The sequence below is a fragment of the Ranitomeya variabilis genome, chromosome 4 (assembly GCF_051348905.1).
Source record: "Ranitomeya variabilis isolate aRanVar5 chromosome 4, aRanVar5.hap1, whole genome shotgun sequence".
In the NCBI taxonomy this organism is placed as follows: Eukaryota; Metazoa; Chordata; class Amphibia; order Anura; family Dendrobatidae; genus Ranitomeya; species Ranitomeya variabilis.
In genome coordinates this window covers 752858899-752880889 of record NC_135235.1, presented here as the reverse complement: position 1 = coordinate 752880889, position 21991 = coordinate 752858899, and positions in this window count along the sequence as shown.

Genomic DNA, 21991 nt, shown 5'->3' with positions numbered 1-21991 from the left:
TTCCCCCATTCTGGCTGTGTGCACATGTGGCTTCTTTTGGTGCAGATTCCCCCATTCTGGTTGTGTGCACATGTGGCTCCTTTTGGTGCAGATTCCCCCATTCTGGCTGTGTGCACATGTGGCTCCTTTTGGTGCAGATTCCTCCATTCTGGCTGTGTGCACATGTGGCTCCTTTTGGTGCAGATTCCTCCATTCTGGCTGTGTGCACATGTGGCTTCTTTTGGTGCAGATTCCCCCACTCTGGCTGTGTGCACATGTGGCTCCTTTTGGTGCAGATTCCCCCATTCTGGCTGTGTGCACATGTGGCTCCTTTTGGTGCAGATTCCTCCATTCTGGCTGTGTTCACATGTGGCTTCTTTTGGTGCAGATTCCCCCATTCTGGCTGTGTGCACATGTGGCTCCTTTTGGTGCAGATTCCCCCATTCTGGCTGTGTGCACATGTGACTCCTTTTGGTGCAGATTCCTCCATTCTGGCTGTGTGCACATGTGGCTTCTTTTGGTGCAGATTCCTCCATTCTGGCTGTGTGCACATGCGGCTTCTTTTGGTGCAGATTCCCCCATTCTGGCTGTGTGCACATGTGGCTTCTTTTGGTGCAGATTCCCCCATTCTGGTTGTGTGCACATGTGGCTCCTTTTGGTGCAGATTCCCCCATTCTGGCTGTGTGCACATGTGGCTCCTTTTGGTGCAGATTCCTCCATTCTGGCTGTGTGCACATGTGGCTCCTTTTGGTGCAGATTCCTCCATTCTGGCTGTGTGCACATGTGGCTTCTTTTGGTGCAGATTCCCCCACTCTGGCTGTGTGCACATGTGGCTCCTTTTGGTGCAGATTCCCCCATTCTGGCTGTGTGCACATGTGGCTCCTTTTGGTGCAGATTCCTCCATTCTGGCTGTGTTCACATGTGGCTTCTTTTGGTGCAGATTCCTCCATTCCGGCTGTGTGCACATGTGGCTCCTTTTGGTGCAGATTCCCCCATTCTGGCTGTGTGCACATGTGGCTCCTTTTGGTGCAGATTCCCCCATTCTGGCTGTGTGCACATGTGGCTCCTTTTGGTGCAGATTCCCCCATTCTGGCTGTGTGCACATGTGGCTTCTTTTGGTGCAGATTCCCCCATTCTGGCTGTGTGCACATGTGGCTTCTTTTGGTGCAGATTCCCCCATTCTGGCTGTGTGCACATGCGGCTTTTGGTGCAGATTCCCCCATTCTGGCTGTGTGCACATGTGGCTTCTTTTGGTGCAGATTCCCCCATTCTGGCTGTGTGCACATGTGACTTTTGGTGCAGATTCCCCCATTCTGGCTGTGTGCACATGCGGCTTCTTTTGGTGCAGATTCCCCCATTCTGGCTGTGTGCACATCATATGGCTCCTTTTGGTGCAGAGTCCCCCATTCTGGCTGTGTACACATGCGGCTTCTTTTGGTGCAGATTCCTCCATTCTGGCTGTGTGCACATGTGGCTTCTTTTGGTGCAGATTCCCCCATTCTGGCTGTGTGCACATGTGGCTTCTTTTGGTGCAGAGTCCCCCATTCTGGCTGTGTGCACATGTGGCTTCTTTTGGTGCAGAGTCCCCCATTCTGGCTGTGTGCACATGTGGCTTCATTTTGTGCAGATTCCTCCATTCTGGCTGTGTGCACATGTGGCTTCTTTTGGTGCAGATTCCCCCATTCTGGCTGTGTGCACATGTGACTCCTTTTGGTGCAGAGTCCCCCATTCTGGCTGTGTGCACATGTGGCTCCTTTTGGTGCAGATTCCCCCATTCTGGCTGTGTGCACATGTGGCTTCTTTTGGTGCAGATTCCTCCATTCTGGCTGTGTGCACATGTGGCTTCTGTTGGTGCAGATTCCCCCATTCTGGCTGTGTGCACATGTGGCTTCTTTTGGTGCAGATTCCCCCATTCTGGCTGTGTGCACATGTGGCTTCTTTTGGTGCAGATTCCTCCATTCTGGCTGTGTGCACATGTGGCTTCTTTTGGTGCAGATTCCCCCATTCTGGCTGTGTGCACATGTGACTTCTTTTGGTGCAGATTCCCCCATTCTGGCTGTGTGCACATGCGGCTTTTGGTGCAGATTCCTCCATTCTGGCTGTGTGCACATGTGGCTTCTTTTGGTGCAGATTCCTCCATTCTGGCTTTGTGCACATGTGGCTTCTTTTGGTGCAGATTCCCCCATTCTGGCTGTGTGCACATGTGGCTCCTTTTGGTGCAGATTCCCCCATTCTGGCTGTGTGCACATGTGGCTCCTTTTGGTGCAGATTCCCCCATTCTGGCTGTGTGCACATGTGGCTCCTTTTGGTGCAGATTCCCCCATTCTGGCTGTGTGCACATGTGGCTTCTTTTGGTGCAGATTCCTCCATTCTGGCTGTGTGCACATGTGGCTTCTTTTGGTGCAGATTCCCCCATTCTGGCTGTGTGCACATGTGGCTTCTTTTGGTGCAGATTCCCCCATTCTGGCTGTGTGCACATGCGGCTTTTGGTGCAGATTCCTCCATTCTGGCTGTGTGCACATGTGGCTTCTTTTGGTGCAGATTCCTCCATTCTGGCTTTGTGCACATGTGGCTTCTTTTGGTGCAGATTCCCCCATTCTGGCTGTGTGCACATGTGGCTCCTTTTGGTGCAGATTCCCCCATTCTGGCTGTGTGCACATGTGGCTCCTTTTGGTGCAGATTGCCCCATTCTGGCTGTGTGCACATGTGGCTCCTTTTGGTGCAGATTCCCCCATTCTGGCTGTGTGCACATGTGGCTCCTTTTGGTGCAGATTCCTCCATTCTGGCTGTGTGCACATGTGGCTTCTTTTGGTGCAGATTCCTCCATTCTGGCTGTGTGCACATGTGGCTTCTTTTGGTGCAGATTCCCCCATTCTGGCTGTGTGCACATGTGGCTTCTTTTGGTGCAGATTCCCCCATTCTGGCTGTGTGCACATGTGGCTTCTTTTGGTGCAGATTCCCCCATTCTGGCTGTGTGCACATGCGGCTTTTGGTGCAGATTCCCCCATTCTGGCTGTGTGCACATGTGGCTTCTTTTGGTGCAGATTCCCCCATTCTGGCTGTGTGCACATGTGACTTTTGGTGCAGATTCCCCCATTCTGGCTGTGTGCACATGCGGCTTCTTTTGGTGCAGATTCCCCCATTCTGGCTGTGTGCACATCATATGGCTCCTTTTGGTGCAGAGTCCCCCATTCTGGCTGTGTACACATGCGGCTTCTTTTGGTGCAGATTCCTCCATTCTGGCTGTGTGCACACGTGACTTCTTTTGGTGCAGATTCCCCCATTCTGGCTGTGTGCACATGTGGCTTCATTTGGTGCAGATTCCTCCATTCTGGCTGTGTGCACATGTGGCTTCTTTTGGTGCAGAGTCCCCCATTCTGGCTGTGTGCACATGTGACTCCTTTTGGTGCAGAGTCCCCCATTCTGGCTGTGTGCACATGTGGCTCCTTTTGGTGCAGAGTCCCCCCATTCTGGCTGTGTGCACATGTGGCTTCTTTTGGTGCAGATTCCCCCATTCTGGCTGTGTGCACATGTGGCTCCTTTTGGTGCAGATTCCCCCATTCTGGCTGTGTGCACATGTGGCTCCTTTTGGTGCAGATTCCCCCATTCTGGCTGTGTGCACATGTGGCTTCTTTTGGTGCAGATTCCTCCATTCTGGCTGTGTGCACATGTGGCTTCTTTTGGTGCAGATTCCCCCATTCTGGCTGTGTGCACATGTGGCTCCTTTTGGTGCAGAGTCCCCCATTCTGGCTGTGTGCACATGTGGCTTCTTTTGGTGCAGATTCCCCCATTCTGGCTGTGTGCACATGTGGCTCCTTTTGGTGCAGATTCCTCCATTCTGGCTGTGTGCACATGTGGCTCCTTTTGGTGCAGATTCCCCCATTCTGGCTGTGTGCACATGTGGCTCCTTTTGGTGCAGAGTCCCCCATTCTGGCTGTGTGCACATGTGGCTCCTTTTGGTGCAGAGTCCCCCATTCTGGCTGTGTGCATATGTGGCTTCTTTTGGTGCAGATTCCCCCATTCTGGCTGTGTGCACATGTGGCTCCTTTTGGTGCAGATTCCCCCATTCTGGCTGTGCGCACATGCGGCTTCTTTTGGTGCAGAGTCCCCCATTCTGGCTGTGTGCACATGCGGCTTTTGGTGCAGATTCCCCCTTTCTGGCTGTGTGCACATGTGACTCCTTTTGGTGCAGATTCCTCCATTCTGGCTGTGCGCACATGTGGCTTCTTTTGGTGCAGATTCCGCCATTCTGGCTGTGTGCACATGTGACTCCTTTTGGTGCAGATTCCCCCATTCTGGCTGTGTGCACATGTGGCTCCTTTTGGTGCAGATTCCTCCATTCTGGCTGTGTACACATGTGGCTTCTTTTGGTGCAGATTCCTCCATTCTGGCTGTGTGCACATGCGGCTTCTTTTGGTGCAGATTCCCCCTTTCTGGCTGTGTGCACATGTGGCTTCTTTTGGTGCAGATTCCCCCATTCTGGCTGTGTGCACATGTGGCTCCTTTTGGTGCAGATTCCCCCATTCTGGCTGTGTGCACATGTGACTCCTTTTGGTGCAGATTCCTCCATTCTGGCTGTGTGCACATGTGGCTTCTTTTGGTGCAGATTCCTCCATTCTGGCTGTGTGCACATGCGGCTTCTTTTGGTGCAGATTCCCCCATTCTGGCTGTGTGCACATGTGACTCCTTTTGGTGCAGATTCCTCCATTCTGGCTGTGTGCACATGTGGCTTATTTTGGTGCAGATTCCTCCATTCTGGCTGTGTGTACATGTGGCTTCTTTTGGTGCAGATTCCTCCATTCTGGCTGTGTACACATGTGACTTCTTTTGGTGCAGATTCCTCCATTCTGGCTGTGTACACATGTGGCTTCTTTTGGTGCAGATTCCTCCATTCTGGCTGTGTGCACGTGACCCCTTTTGGTGCAGATTCCCCCTTTCTGGCTGTGTGCACATGTGACTCCTTTTGGTGCAGATTCCTCCATTCTGGCTGTGTGCACATGTGGCTCCTTTTGGTGCAGATTCCTCCATTCTGGCTGTGTGCACATGTGGCTTCTTTTGGTGCAGATTCCCCCATTCTGGCTGTGTACACATGTGGCTTCTTTTGGTGCAGATTCCCCCATTCTGGCTGTGTGCACATGTGGCTTCTTTTGGTGCAGATTCCCCCATTCTGGCTGTGTGCACATGTGGCTTCTTTTGGTGCAGATTCCCCCATTCTGGCTGTGTGCACATGTGGCTTCTTTTGGTGCAGATTCCCCCATTCTGGCTGTGTGTACATGTGGCTTCTTTTGGTGCAGATTCCCCCATTCTGGCTGTGTGCACATGTGGCTCCTTTTGGGGCAGATTCCCCCATTCTGGCTGTGTGCACATGTGGCTTCTTTTGGTGCAGATTCCTCCATTCTGGCTGTGTACACATGTGACTCCTTTTGGTGCAGATTCCTCCATTCTGGCTGTGTGCACATGTGACTTATTTTGGTGCAGATTCCTCCATTCTGGCTGTGTGCACATGTAGCTTCTTTTGGTGCAGATTCCCCCATTCTGGCTGTGTGCACATGCGGCTCCTTTTGGTGCAGATTCCCCCATTCTGGCTGTGTGCACATGTAGCTTCTTTTGGTGCAGATTCCCCCATTCTGGCTGTGTGCACATGTGGCTTCTTTTGGTGCAGATTCCTCCATTCTGGCTGTGTACACATGTGACTTCTTTTGGTGCAGATTCCCCCATTCTGGCTGTGTGCACATGTGGCTTCTTTTGGTGCAGATTCCCCCATTCTGGCTGTGTACACATGTGACCCCTTTTGGGGCAGATTCCTCCATTCTGGCTGTGTGCACGTGACCCCTTTTGGTGCAGATTCCCCCATTCTGGCTGTGTGCACATGTAGCTTCTTTTGGTGCAGATTCCCCCATTCTGGCTGTGTGCACATGTGGCTTCTTTTGGTGCAGATTCCTCCATTCTGGCTGTGTACACATGTGACTTCTTTTGGTGCAGATTCCCCCATTCTGGCTGTGTGCACATGTGGCTTCTTTTGGTGCAGATTCCTCCATTCTGGCTGTGTACACATGTGACTTCTTTTGGTGCAGATTCCTCCATTCTGGCTGTGTGCACGTGACCCCTTTTGGTGCAGATTCCTCCATTCTGGCTGTGTGCACATGCGGCTTTTGGTGCAGATTCCCCCATTCTGGCTGTGTGCACATGTGGCTTCTTTTGGTGCAGATTCCCCCATTCTGGCTGTGTGCACATGGGGTTTCTTTTGGTGCAGATTCCTCCATTCTGGCTGTGTGCACATGTGACTCCTTTTGGTGCAGATTCCTCCATTCTGGCTGTGTGCACATGTGGCTTATTTTGGTGCAGATTCCTCCATTCTGGCTGTGTGCACATGCGGCTTTTGGTGCAGATTCCTCCATTCTGGCTGTGTGCACATGTGGCTTCTTTTGGTGCAGATTCCTCCATTCTGGCTGTGTACACATGTGACTTCTTTTGGTGCAGATTCCCCCATTCTGGCTGTGTGCACATGTGGCTTCTTTTGGTGCAGATTCCTCCATTCTGGCTGTGTACACATGTGACTTCTTTTGGTGCAGATTCCTCCATTCTGGCTGTGTGCACATGCGGCTTTTGGTGCAGATTCCTCCATTCTGGCTGTGTGTACATGTGGCTTCTTTTGGTGCAGATTCCTCCATTCTGGCTGTGTACACATGTGGCTTCTTTTGGTGCAGATTCCTCCATTCTGGCTGTGTACACATGTGGCTTCTTTTGGTGCAGATTCCCCCATTCTGGCTGTGTGCACATGTGACTCCTTTTGGTGCAGATTCTTCCATTCTGGCTGTGTGCACATGTGACTTCTTTTGGTTCAGATTCCCACATTCTGGCTGTGTGCACATGCGGCTCCTTTTGGTGCAGATTCCTCCATTCTGGCTGTGTGCACATGTGGCTTCTTTTGGTGCAGATTCCCCCATTCTGGCTGTGTGCACATGTGGCTTCTTTTGGTGCAGATTCCTCCATTCTGGCTGTGTACACATGTGACTTCTTTTGGTGCAGATTCCCCCATTCTGGCTGTGTGCACATGTGGCTTCTTTTGGTGCAGATTCCTCCATTCTGGTTGTGTGCACATGTGGCTTCTTTTGGTGCAGATTCCCCCATTCTGGCTGTCTGCACATGCGGCTCCTTTTGGTGCAGATTCCTCCATTCTGGCTGTGTGCACATGTGACTTCTTTTGGTGCAGATTCCTCCATTCTGGCTGTCTGCACATGCGGCTCCTTTTGGTGCAGATTCCCCCATTCTGGCTGTGTGCACATGTGGCTCCTTTTGGTGCAGATTCCCCCATTCTGGCTGTGTGCACATGTAGCTTCTTTTGGTGCAGATTCCCCCATTCTGGCTGTGTGCACGTGACTCCTTTTGGTGCAGATTCCCCCATTCTGGCTGTGTGCACATGTGGCTTCTTTTGGTGCAGATTCCCCCATTCTTGCTTTGTGCACATGTGACTTCTTTTGGTGCAGATTCCTCCATTCTGGCTGTGTGCACATGTGGCTTCTTTTGGTGCAGATTCCCCCATTCTTGCTTTGTGCACATGTGGCTTCTTTTGGTGCAGATTCCCCCATTCTTGCTTTGTGCACATGTGACTTCTTTTGGTGCAGATTCCCCCATTCTGGCTGTGTACATGGAGCGCCCCCACCGTCGCAGGGCCGAGGGGTACCCGGTACCGGGCCTCTCTGTCTCGGTTCTGGGATTGTCACGGTGGCTAGACCCGGTCCGTGACCCTGCTAAGGGGCGTCCAGTGCAAGTTGAGAGTGATAATGTGTGGTGCAGGGTGCGATGAATAACGAGGACACAGGGTTGCAGTCTCTTTACCTCTTTACTGAAGGCTTCAGGATCCTCAATCCAGAGTACGTTTAACAGGGCTGTCTGAGACCGGCCGGTCCGATGGCACCTCCAGAGTTCCCTTTGCAGGTGGAAATCTGTGCCTTCCTTTTAGCGCTTGTGTGTTGTAGTCCTTCCCTGCTGAGCACCACGGGATAGTCCTCACAACTGTTGTGTCTGTTTCTGATGCTCCCTCACGACTGATTCTGATGTTCTTCTCCGTCCCCCAGATGATATGGCTAGGACGCACCCGTATGATGGGTAGGCCTGGAGTTCTTCCGGGACCCTAGAGTCGCCCCTCTCCCACTGTTGCCCCCTATGTCTGCTTAGGTGATTTAGGTGAGACAGCCCGCCTATAACTGACTGTCCTGCCTTTGGTTTGAAGTAGGGCTTGGAGCCAGTACTTCCTCGGCGTTTCCGGCCACTGGCTACGCGCCTCAGTAGGATGTTGCCTCGATCTTACAGCACGACTCCTACTAGTGTTTTCTCCTTGTTGCTTTGATCTCGTTTCTCACTCTTCACAATAAACCTCGCTTCTTGTCCTTTCTTGGGGTACCGCCGCGATGAAGTGCAGGCGCGGTCCCATAACGTTCTTTCTGTTCGCTAGGCCTCTGTCAGGATCCCACCCCTGACAGGGACCCCCCTGAATCTTCCCCTGCAACACCCTCTGCCACAGGATGTTGCCTGGTTCCAACCCAGTCAGCTTTCTGTCTAACTTCCTATCTAACCCCCAGTTTTACCAGATTGTGAGGAGTGGCCTAATGCATAGTGCCCTTTGCTCCCCCTGGAGGCCAGACTATGAAGTGTATTGGTGTCTGTGATACCTGGTCAGGTGAACTCCTTCAGTGCCATCAGATGTACCATAGCCCCCCTTAGTGGCAGAGCAACAGTACTGCAACGACCAGGACTCTGGGGCGCTGCACTCCCCCCCGGTTAAATCCAGTACTCCCGGACTGGGAAGAAAACAACAATACATGTCAGCAAAAAGACATACAATTTTTTGAAATGCAATAACAAGTAATAAGTAATAAGAACAGTGCTTCCCTTTATGGGAGGTGAGGACTCTTAAACGTTACAAACATGGTTAAATATTTTAAATAACATACTATAAATAACTTCTATTACCCAGCCGGGGCATTCTACTTAGTGCAATTTCTGAACAATAATTTAACTTTGCCTCTAAGGACGTATAAGCTGAATCCACTAAAGGCTTACTATAAGACTAACTTTTTCTTTAAGGGCGTATAAGCTAAACCCACTAAAGACTTAGGCCGGCGTCACACTTGGCGTAAGACAATACGCCACGTATTATACGTCCGTACTACGGCCGTAATACGGAGAAATGTTCCCAAAATATTGATCCGTAGTCAGGGTGTGTCAGCGTATTTTGCGCATGGCATCCTCCGTATGTAATCCGTATGGCATCCGTACTGCGAGATTTTCGCGCAGGCTTGCAAAACCGACATCTAATGGATTTATGTGCTCAAATGTTCATTAAAACATATATACAGTATATATATATATATATATATATGTCATTGAGACACATATATATATATTCTGTATTTAGATTTCATTCAGCGCGATATCTGTGAACAGCCGGTAATTCAATTGCCGGCTTTTCATTTCTCCTGCACAAACCCGACAGGATATGAGACATGGTTTACATACAGTAAACCATCTCATATCCCCTTTTTTTTTGCATATTCCACACTACTAATGTTAGTAGTGTGTATGTGCAAAATTTCAGCGCTGTAGCTGCTAAAATAAAGGGTTAAATGGCGGAAAAAATTGGCGTGGGCTCCCGCGCAATTTTCTCCGCCAGAGCGGTAAAGCCAGTGACTGAGGGCAGATATTAATAGCCAGGAGAGGGTCCATGGTTTTTGGCCCCCCCGTGGCTAAAAACATCTGCCCCCAGCCACCCCAGAAAAGGCACATCTGGAAGATGTGCCTATTCTGGCACTTGGCCACTCTCTTCCCACTCCCTGTAGCGGTGGGATATGGGGTAATGAAGGGTTAATGCCACCTTGCTATTGGAAGGTGACATTAAGCCAGATTAATAATGGAGAGGCGTCAATTATGACACCTATCCATTATTAATCCAATTGTTGGAAAGGGTTAAAAAACACACACACACATGATTAAAAAGGATTTTAATGAAATAAACACAGCGGTTGTTGTAATAATTTATTGTTCTCTCATATCCATTTGCAGTCCCTCGCTTGGCAAAATAATAAACGCACAAGATACATACCTTCTGATGTACTGTCAGGTCCAACGATGTAATCCATCTGAAGGGGTTAACTAATATTACAAGCAGGAGCCCTGCTATAATGCAGCTGTGCTCCGTGCTTGTAATTCCCCTGCGAATGAATGAAATGTAGGTCATTGACCTACATTTCATTCATTCGCGGTGATGCGCCCCCTGGTGGATGTCCTCATATGACCTGGAGCGTGGGAAAAAGTTCCCAGGCTGCAGTTCATGAGAACATCCACCAGAGGGCGCCTCACCGCGAATGAATGAAATGTAGGTCAATGACCTACATTTCATTCATTCGCAGGGGAATTACAAGCACGGAGCACAGCTGCATTATAGCAGGGCTCCTGCTTGTAATATTAGTTAACCCCTTCAGATGGATTACATCGTTGGACCTGACAGTACATCAGAAGGTATGTATCTTGTGCGTTTATTATGTTGCCAAGCGAGGGACTGCAAATGGATTTGAGAGAACAATAAATTATTACAACAACCGCTGTGTTTATTTCATTAAAATCCTTTTTAATCATGTGTGTGTGTGTTTTTTAACCCTTTCCAACAATTGGATTAATAATGGATAGGTGACATAATTGACGCCTCTCCATTATTAATCTGGCTTAATGTCACCTTCCAATAGCAAGGTGGCATTAACCCTTCATTACCCCATATCCCACCGCTACAGGGAGTGGGAAGAGAGTGGCCAAGTGCCAGAATAGGCACATCTTCCAGATGTGCCTTTTCTGGGGTGGCTGGGGGCAGATGTTTTTAGCCACGGGGGGGCCAAAAACCATGGACCCTCTCCTGGCTATTAATATCTGCCCTCAGTCACTGGCTTTACCGCTCTGGCGGAGAAAATTGCGCGGGAGCCCACGCCAATTTTTTCCGCCATTTAACCCTTTATTTTAGCAGCTACAGCGCTGACATTTTGCACATACACACTACTAACATTAGTAGTGTGGAATATGCAAAAAAAAGGGGGATATGAGATGGTTTACTGTATGTAAACCATGTCTCATATCCTGTCGGGTTTGTGCAGGAGAAATGAAAAGCCGGCAATTGAATTACCGACTTTTCACTAACAGCGCTGCGTATTTCTCGCAAGTCACACTGCTGGTCCGTGTGGAATCCGTATTTTTCTCGCCCCCATAGACTTTCATTGGCGATTTTTTTGCGCAGTACGCTGACAAACGCAGCATGCTGCGATTTTGTACGGCCGTAGAAAGCCGTATAATACTGAACCGTAATATACGGCTAATAGGAGCAGCCCCATTGAGAATAATTGTGCCGTATGTTATGCGAGTTTTACGGACGTAGTTTCTGCGCTCTTACGTCCGTAAAACTCGCCAGTGTGACGCCGGCCTTACTCATAAAACGCTACAATGCTAATCAACTTTTTCCCTTCCCTCATGACGGCACACCTGAGAGAGGGGATCCGCCCAGCCAGGACAGGAAACCCTACTGAAAATAAAAGGGCGGTACCTCTCTGTTGCTTCAGTTGGGTTTCCTGTCCTGACAGGGACCCTCGTGCTGAACACGGCGGTGATTCCACTCACCCAGGTCCCGTCCCGGCGTGGAAGAGCAGGCAGCGCCTGTGCGTCGGTCTTCGGGAGCCTGGAAGCGCCGTCCGCAGGTCCCCCGGGGTCTCTGCGTCCGAGTGGGCGTTGGTGCAGCACGGTCGGACCCGGCTCCTTCCGTTGCTGCCACGCCGCCCTCCTCCCTCTGCCGGCATCCAGGTGCGCAGGCCGCTTCCGGGTCGCCCGTCTGACGTCACGCGCAAGGCACGCTGGGAATGGGCGTGCCCGCGTGACGTCGGGGGCGGGCGCCGGATCCAAGATGGCGGCGCCCATGAAGAAACGCCGGCCGGTGGAAAAAGGACTCCAGCGGCGTGGCAGAGGAGGGGAGGGGCCACCATTGGGCACCGGAGGAGGCGGGGAGTGCAGTGGTCCCCCATATAATGGGTGTCTGACCACAGAAGACGCGCTCATGTCCAAAAACTTCAGCATGGAAGTGGGACAACCAGAGCAGCAGCAGCAGCCGCCGCCATCACAGCAGCAGCAGCGTCAGGAGCTCTCGCCAGATGCCTTGCTGAGCCACCAGCACAGGAGCAGTCGCTCAAGTGGTAGGAGCAGCAGCCATCCTGTCCGGCAAGACTCTTCAGCGTCCAGAAGGGATACTGCACGTGCATCTGTCCAGCCTCCAAAACCGGTACCCTTGACTGACGGCGGTGGTGAGTGATCTTCGTGAATGTCACCCTTATGGTAACAGGGTCCATTTTTTCTGTTTGATCACTAGGGCCCGAGGAAATCTAGCGGCAAAACAAAGAACCGCGAATGTGCCCTTTGTAAAGCCCCGCTTGCAGTTCAGTGGCAGAAGGACCTCTGCTCTGACTGCATTCAAAAAACCATACATGATGAGACTCCTAATTTCGCCACTAGCCTCAAGGCCATAATTCAGGCAGAAATTAAAAACTCCCTAAAACTGGCCCTTAAAAAATCAGGGAGGAAGAGCCGTAAAGTGTCTACGGATTCGGAGGCCTCTCAGAAACAGGAGAGTCAGAAATCTCCCTCTGCCTCCTCCGCCTCTATCCAGTCCTCAGATTCCTCCTCAGATAGTGATACAGGAGGTCGCCCGTGTTTCCCAACTGAGGATGTAGAAAAATTAGTCAAAGCAGTCAGATCTGCAATGGGACTTAAAGAAGAAAAGACACCTAGGTCACTTGAGGATGTCATGTTTGGCGGTTTAGAGGAAAAAAGAAAACGGACATTTCCGGTCAATGCAAAAATTAAAGCATTGATCGAAAAAGAATGGAAAAAACCCGAAAAAATCGGTACCTTACCTTCTTCATCTAAAAGGAGATATCCTTTTGAAGAAAAAGACTCCGAATCCTGGGAGAAAATCCCTAAGATTGATGGTGCAGTAGCCAAGTCCCTGAAAAAATCATCCCTTCCTTTAGAAGATTCAGGGATCCAAAGCAGATGGGTTTTTGAGGCACATCTGGGAAGCAGCGGCAGGGGGCTTGAAACCGGCTATAGCTGGAACATGTACAGCTCGCGCTCTTATGGTCTGGTTACAGCAGATAGAAGACCAGCTAAGGGATAAAGTCCCTAGGAATGACATTCTTGCAAATATATCTGCGGCGCGCCCCCACACCGCCGCAGGGCCGAGGGGTACCCGGAGCCGGGCCTCTAGTTCTCAGTCTCGGGGTTGTCACGGTGGCTAGACCCGGTCCGTGGCCCTGTCCGTCAGTGGGGGACGTCCGGTGTAATAGGTGGTAGTAATGGTAGCGATGGAGCGGTGCGGTTGTGGGGTGTAAGTCGCGGTAAATAACGAGGACACCAGGTTGCAGTCTCTTTACCTCTTTACTGGAGATCTCTGAGTCCTCAGTCCAGAACACGGTTCACCAGGCTACGCAAGTCCGGCCGGTCCAATGGCACCTCCAGAGTTCTCCTCTCAGGTGGAAATCTGTGCCTTCCTTCTAGCGCTATGTGTTGTAGTCCTTCCCTGCTGTGCTCACGGAAAGTAACCCCACAACGGTTGTGTCTGTTTCTTAAGTTCCCTCACAACTCGATTTGATGTTCCTCTGTAATCCACCCCTTCCCTGTATTCAGGTTGGAATGGCACCCGTTTGTCAGGTAGGCCTGGAGTTCTTCCGGGACCCTAGAGTCGCCCCTCTCCCGCAATTGCCCCCCAAGACTTCATAGGTGATATGTGGTAGACAGCCCGCCTGAGACCGACTGTCCTGCCGCTGTTTGGAGTATGGCTTGAAGCTGTATTCTAATCCACTCCCTCGGCGTTCCGGCCACCGGTATTGCGCCTCAGCAGGGTGCTGCCTCTTTCAACAAAACCCCTGCTGGTATTCTCCTTCTGCTTGATCTCGTTTCTCACTCAGCACAATCTATCTCGCTTCTAGTCCTTTCTTGAGTCCCGCCGCTTCCAGGAGCCTGCGCGGACCCGTTACGTTCTTTCAATGCCAAGCCTCTGCCAGGATCCCACCCCTGGCAGAGACCCTACAGTCTCTCCCTTCACAACACCCCCTGCCACAGGGTGTTGCTCCGTTCAATCCCGTCAGCGTTCTGGCTAACTTCCTGCCTGACCCCCAGTTTACCCACTATGGTGGGGAGTGGCCTAATGAATAGCACCCTTAGCTCCCCCCGGAGGCCCAGCTGTGAAACATATTGGTGTCTGTGATACCTGATTGGAGGAACTCCTTCGGTGCCATCGAACGTACCATGGCTCCCCTTAGCGGCGAAGCCACAGCACTGCAACGACCAGGACTCTGGGGCGCTGCACTCCCCCCTGGTTAAACACAGTACTCCGGGACTGGGAAGAAAAACAACAATACAGATTAGCAAAAAGACATACAATTTTGTTGAGTGGAAAACGATAAGTATACTTGAACAGGCTTCCCTTTATGGGAGGTGAGGACACTTTTAACGTTACAAACATGGTCAACATTATAAATTACAGGCTATGCATAACTCCTGTTACCCAACCGGGTATTCTACTTAGTGCAAATTCTGGAACAATAAATTAACATTGCCTTTAAGAAACATACACTCTTAGTTTACCAAAGGCCTTCCTATAATCACATTACAGGGTAAGGTAACTTCACATTCTCCTACTTTGAACCTGCAGGACTGCCTGTCCCTATGGCACCAGACCTACTGCCTCTCCTTTCTTTTACAGGACCGCCCCGTTCAGCCAGGGCCTACTGCCTTTCGCTACTATACATAGTATAGACATAACATTCCTTTCGTTTCAAGAACTCTGAGCCCGCTCTACTCGGCTCCTTTAAGGACTCACTCTCTAACCCCTACGGGTTCGCCTTCTGTCCTTAGTAACAAAGTAACTTTCTATGGGGACGCAGGGTTGACCTTCTATCCTCACCTTCATCATTACTTCCTTACTTTCAGCTATGCAGATCTCTATCTCTACCCCTACGGGCTCTCTGCATCTTTTCTTTCTGCAAAACATTATTTAGATTTCACATTTCAACAAATTCAACACATATAACTTAGCATGTAAAACAGTTACATTTCTTTTTCAAGCTTCATTATCACATTACTGTTCTGCAACAGTATCTTTCTCAAGTTCAATTTTACACATCCCCTTTAAGAGGGGACCAAGTCTTTCTGAGGTAGCTCGTCTTCTCAGCCTACCAGCCCACGCAAAGGTTCCGGTATGGTATCTTCGCAAAGTGTCTTTAACTAGAACCGGTAGGAAAGGTATCTTCACAAAGTGTCTTTGGCTCAAACCAATAGGGCAAATATCTTCGCAAAGTGTCTTTGGCTAAAACCAGTAGGGAGCACCTTTAAGAAGGTGCAAACTATTTACAAAAGAAAGTTCGAATCATGCACAGTCCATGATTTCTGCAGTTTGTGTAACTTGGTGCAAAAACTTCAAGAAAAAGAAAAACAAACAAAGGGGATCCCGGGTCAACAAAGGGATCCATTAACCCTGGACAGGTTTAGCAGCAACTTAAAAGAACAAACAGTAACTATTTACATTTTCATGGTATCGAGGTTTATTCTTCTTCTGGTGGCTTGGGTTCTGGGGCCCCGGTCACTGCAGCGCCAGCATCCGCGGTTCGAACATGCAGATGAACCCGACTGGCCAATTCCGGGGCTGCTACTAGGCGTACCGTTGCGATGGTGACAAGTTCGGGTGCCCCCGGGACCAGGTCTGGGGCTGCAGGTGCCGCAGGTCCAGACATACACCGCCGAACATTCCGTGCATACCACCCAAGTGGGTTCAAGTGGCGGCTGTAGGTCACAGGATCCCCCTTCTGTAACGGTTCTCCGCTTCGGCCACAACAGGGAGCCCTCACGTTACAATGCGCAACGAAAACATCAGTATCCAGTCCCGGCTCGTGTATGAGGCCCCACCCCCTTTTTACATGGTAGGCCAACACAGTGCCCCGCCTTACCGCGTCTCTGTCATCCCATGCCGGGGGGGTTGTTGTACTTTCGATGGGCCCATCGACTCAGCCCCTTTCCGTCCTTTCCACTGCAGAATCAAGCACTGTCTATATTGCTCCCATGTAAGCACCGCAAGGGTGGACCCGTTCTCCCGGGATCCATCTGCTCTAAACCAGGGGGTGTCCCACCGAAGAACTACTCCATCTAAGCTCACATCCACGGGCTTCCCCACTCCGGTCGACAGCGGTGGCACCATCCTCCCCAGATCATCGGGGGATAGCACCATTAGCCCTGCCGAGATAAGTCGCTCCCTACTGAGATGGAGGTGGGTCATAGAAGCGGGCTCGTGAAGGGGAGCAGGGACGTCGGCCATACCTGCGCCTAATGTGGTTCCACCGGCGTCGCTCTGGTCTGTTAACGAGGACGCTGGAGTCTGCTGCAGCCCGGACCGGGGCTCCTCCAATGGGATGCTCGGACTCCGCTCCGCTTGCTGTGATTCCTCCTCCTCTAACTCCGAGGTCGGGATTGGTGGACGTAGCTTCGCTGTCGGATCCGCAGGCTTCCGGTCCATCTCCGGTGAAGAAAGGCAGGCCTGAACCGCTTCTTCCTCGCTCAGGCACTCGCCGTTCATCATCGCCACCTGATAGTCGCTGGCAGTGCATGCACCTAACTCCGCCATTTCTCTGAGGTCGGGCTTCTCCGTCACCAGCCTCTCGCCGTTGCATATCAAGGGGTGTTTCTCTTCTGCTTTGGGGCAGGTCATTCCTCTGCAGCCAGAAGTGCAGGGGGCGGTAGCCATTTCTCGCGCCACACTGGGAGTCTCCGCCCATAACACGCCCTCCTTCCCCTTGGGTGTAGCAATGGCGGCGCCTTTTGGCGGGAACTTTTGGCGGCTAATGGCGCAGCACAGTCTTACAATAAAGTACAGTCCAAGCACAACAAATCACAGTCTCTAGGCACACATGACCTGATTCTTCAGGCTTAAGTAGATCCTGTTCGTGACGCCAAGTCTGCGGCGCGCCCCCACACCGCCGCAGGGCCGAGGGGTACCCGGAGCCGGGCCTCTAGTTCTCAGTCTCGGGGTTGTCACGGTGGCTAGACCCGGTCCGTGGCCCTGTCCGTCAGTGGGGGACGTCCGGTGTAATAGGTGGTAGTAATGGTAGCGATGGAGCGGTGCGGTTGTGGGGTGTAAGTCGCGGTAAATAACGAGGACACCAGGTTGCAGTCTCTTTACCTCTTTACTGGAGATCTCTGAGTCCTCAGTCCAGAACACGGTTCACCAGGCTACGCAAGTCCGGCCGGTCCAATGGCACCTCCAGAGTTCTCCTCTCAGGTGGAAATCTGTGCCTTCCTTCTAGCGCTATGTGTTGTAGTCCTTCCCTGCTGTGCTCACGGAAAGTAACCCCACAACGGTTGTGTCTGTTTCTTAAGTTCCCTCACAACTCGATTTGATGTTCCTCTGTAATCCACCCCTTCCCTGTATTCAGGTTGGAATGGCACCCGTTTGTCAGGTAGGCCTGGAGTTCTTCCGGGACCCTAGAGTCGCCCCTCTCCCGCAATTGCCCCCCAAGACTTCATAGGTGATATGTGGTAGACAGCCCGCCTGAGACCGACTGTCCTGCCGCTGTTTGGAGTATGGCTTGAAGCTGTATTCTAATCCACTCCCTCGGCGTTCCGGCCACCGGTATTGCGCCTCAGCAGGGTGCTGCCTCTTTCAACAAAACCCCTGCTGGTATTCTCCTTCTGCTTGATCTCGTTTCTCACTCAGCACAATCTATCTCGCTTCTAGTCCTTTCTTGAGTCCCGCCGCTTCCAGGAGCCTGCGCGGACCCGTTACGTTCTTTCAATGCCAAGCCTCTGCCAGGATCCCACCCCTGGCAGAGACCCTACAGTCTCTCCCTTCACAACACCCCCTGCCACAGGGTGTTGCTCCGTTCAATCCCGTCAGCGTTCTGGCTAACTTCCTGCCTGACCCCCAGTTTACCCACTATGGTGGGGAGTGGCCTAATGAATAGCACCCTTAGCTCCCCCCGGAGGCCCAGCTGTGAAACATATTGGTGTCTGTGATACCTGATTGGAGGAACTCCTTCGGTCCCATCGAACGTACCATGGCTCCCCTTAGCGGCGAAGCCACAGCACTGCAACGACCAGGACTCTGGGGCGCTGCATATCCCTAGTTCAAGGCGCAGCAGCATTTCTGGCGGATTCCTCTGTGGACTCCGCGAGATTAACAGCTAGAGCAGCGGGCCTGTCCAATGCGGCCAGAAGAGCCCTATGGCTTAAGGGTTGTCTGGGAGATTTGCCATCCAAACATAGGCTATGTTCCATCCCATGTGACGGTCAACTCCTCTTTGGGAAAAAATTAGAGGAGATTTTGGAACAGGCAGGAGACAAAAAGAAAGCCTTTCCAACCTTCCCGAAAGATCCGAAAAAAAACTTTTTTTCGGAGGAGATTTAACAGAGGCCGACCTCCAGGAGATAGGAGAAATTGGGACTTCAAAGATAAAAGGAAATCAGGCTATATGTTCAAAGGGCCCTCTACATCTGCCAAAAAGTCCCCCCAATGACATTACATCAGAGGTTGGAGGAAGGCTCTCCCTCTTCTATCCAGCCTGGATAAACATCTCCCCGAGCATCTGGGTTTTAAATATCATAAAAGAAGGCCTAAAAATAAAATTTATCCGTCCACCCAGGCACAATTTCGTAATAACTCCCCGGAGGAAAGCTTGGCAGGAACAATTAGCTCTAGAAACGGAAGTCCTCGGACTGATTCAAAAGAATGTCTTGCAAGAAGTCCCGGTTCAGGAGTTGGGAAGAGGGTTTTACTCCCCCCTCTTTCTAATACAAAAACCCGATGGCTCTTGGAGGACCATAATCAACCTAAGAAAACTCAACCTTTCAATAGACAATCACTCCTTCAAGATGGAGTCCATCAACACAACCACAAAACTTCTGTTTCCTCACTGCTTCATGGCAGTAATAGACTTAAAGGACGCATATTACCATATTCCAATACATCACAAATACTGGAGATACTTGAGAGTGGCACTCTACATACAGAACCAAGTGAAACATTACCAATACACAGCCCTTCCATTCGGCCTATCTACTGCTCCCAGGGTCTTCACCAAGGTGATGGCAGAGGTAATATCATATCTCCGTTCTCGGAATATTGTAATTGTCCCATACTTGGACGATTTTCTTGTGATAGGGAAGACAGAGGCCGATTGCTCCCATCAGATAACGACAGTAATATCAACTCTAACAGAACTCAGTTGGTAAATAAATGTCCCCAAGTCGAAGTTAGTTTCTGTAAAGGTACAATCCTTCCTGGGCCTGATACTAGATTCAGAACGTCAACTCTGCCTGCTCCCGGAGAACAAAGTAACCAAAATAATCAATTTGACCACTGCAGCGATACATCAACCAGCAATGACCCTAAGGAAAGCGATGTCCCTACTAGGCTCGTTAACGTCCTGCATTCCGGCGGTAGGATGGGCACAATTCCACCTGAGACAACTGCAGTGGGAAGTTCTGTCAGCCCAAAGACTGTTAAGAGGGCATTTGGAAGGAAGTCTATGTCTTCCTCAGGATGTAAGAAATTCCTTAGGCTGGGGCCACACATGCGTGTTTTACGTACGTAAGAGCGCATAAACTACGTCCGTAAAACTCGCATTACATACGGCACAATGCTTCTCAATGGGGCTGCTCCTATTAGCCGTATATTACGGTTCAGTATTATACGGCTTTCTACAGCCGTACAAAATCGCAGCATGCTGCGTTTGTCAGTGTACTGCGCAAATAATACGCCAATGAAAGTCTATGGGGGCGAGAAAAATACGGATTCCACACGGACCAGCAGTGTGACTTGCGAGAAATACGCAGCGCTGTTAGTGAAAAGTCGGTAATTCAATTGCCGGCTTTTCATTTCTCCTGCACAAACCCGACAGGATATGAGACATGATTACATACAGTAAACCATCTCATATCCCCTTTTTTTTTGCATATTCCACACTACTAATGTTAGTAGTGTGTATGTGCAAAATTTCAGCGCTGTAGCTGCTGAAATAAAGGGTTAAATGGCGAAAAAAATTGGCGTGGGCTCCCGCGCAATTTTCTCCGCCAGAGCGGTAAAGCCAGTGACTGAGGGCAGATATTAATAGCCAGGAGAGGGTCCATGGGTATTGGCCCCCCCGTGGCTACAAACATCTGCCCCCAGCCACCCCAGAAAAGGCACATCTGGAAGATGCGCCTATTCTGGCACTTGGCCACTCTCTTCCCACTCCCTGTAGCGGTGGGATATGGGGTAATGAAGGGTTAATGCCACCTTGCTATTGGAAGGTGACATTAAGCCAGATTAATGATGGAGAGGCGTCAATTATGACACCTATCCATTATTAATCCAATTGTAGGAAAGGGTTAAAAAACACACACACACATGATTGAAAAGTATTTTAATGAAATAAACACAGAGGTTGTTGTAATAATTTATTGTTCTCTCAAATCCATTTGCAGTCCCTCGCTTGGCAACATAATAAACGCACAAGATACATACCTTCTGATGTACTGTCAGGTCCAACGATGTAATCCATCTGAAGGGGTTAACTAATATTACAGGCAGGAGCCCTGCTAATGCAGCTGTGCTCCGTGCCTGTAATCCCCGGCGAATGAATGAAATGTAGGTCATTGACCTACATTTCATTCATTCGCGGTGATGCGCCCCCTGGTGGATGTCCTCATATGACCTGGAGCGTGGGAAAAAGTTCCCAGGCTGCAGTTCATGAGAACATCCACCAGAGGGCGCCTCACCGCGAATGAATGAAATGTAGGTCAATGACCTACATTTCATTCATTCGCCGGGGATTACAAGCACGGAGCACAGCTGCATTATAGCAGGGCTCCTGCCTGTAATATTAGTTAACCCCTTCAGATGGATTACATCGTTGGACCTGACAGTACATCAGAAGGTATGTATCTTGTGCGTTTATTATGTTGCCAAGCGAGGGACTGCAAATGGATTTGAGAGAACAATAAATTAGTACAACAACCGCTGTGTTTATTTCATTAAAATACTTTTCAATCATGTGTGTGTGTGTTTTTTAACCCTTTCCTACAATTGGATTAATAATGGATAGGTGACATAATTGACGCCTCTCCATCATTAATCTGGCTTAATGTCACCTTCCAATAGCAAGGTGGCATTAACCCTTCATTACCCCATATCCCACCGCTACAGGGAGTGGGAAGAGAGTGGCCAAGTGCCAGAATAGGCGCATCTTCCAGATGTGCCTTTTCTGGGGTGGCTGGGGGCAGATGTTTGTAGCCACGGGGGGGCCAATAACCATGGACCCTCTCCTGGCTATTAATATCTGCCCTCAGTCACTGGCTTTACCGCTCTGGCGGAGAAAATTGCGCGGGAGCCCACGCCAATTTTTTCCGCCATTTAACCCTTTATTTCAGCAGCTACAGCGCTGAAATTTTGCACATACACACTACTAACATTAGTAGTGTGGAATATGCAAAAAAAAGGGGGATATGAGATGGTTTACTGTATGTAAACCACGTCTCATATCCTGTCGGGTTTGCGCAGGAGAAATGAAAAGCCGGCAATTGAATTACCGGCTGTTCACAGATATCGCGCTGATTGAAATCTAAATACAGAATATATATATATGTGTCACAATGACATATATATATATATATATATACTGTATATATGTTTTCCCGAACATTTGAGCACATAAATCCATTAGATGTCGGTTTTGCAAGCCTGCGCGAAAATCTCGCAGTACGGATGCCATACGGATTACATACGGAGGATGCCATGCGCAAAATACGCTGACACACCCTGACTACGGATCACTATTTTGAGAACATTTCTCCGTATTACGGCCGTAGTACGGACGTATAATACGTGGCGTATTGTCTTACGCCATGTGTGACCCCAGCCTTAAAGTGGTGGACCATAGAGGAACATCTCACTATGGGA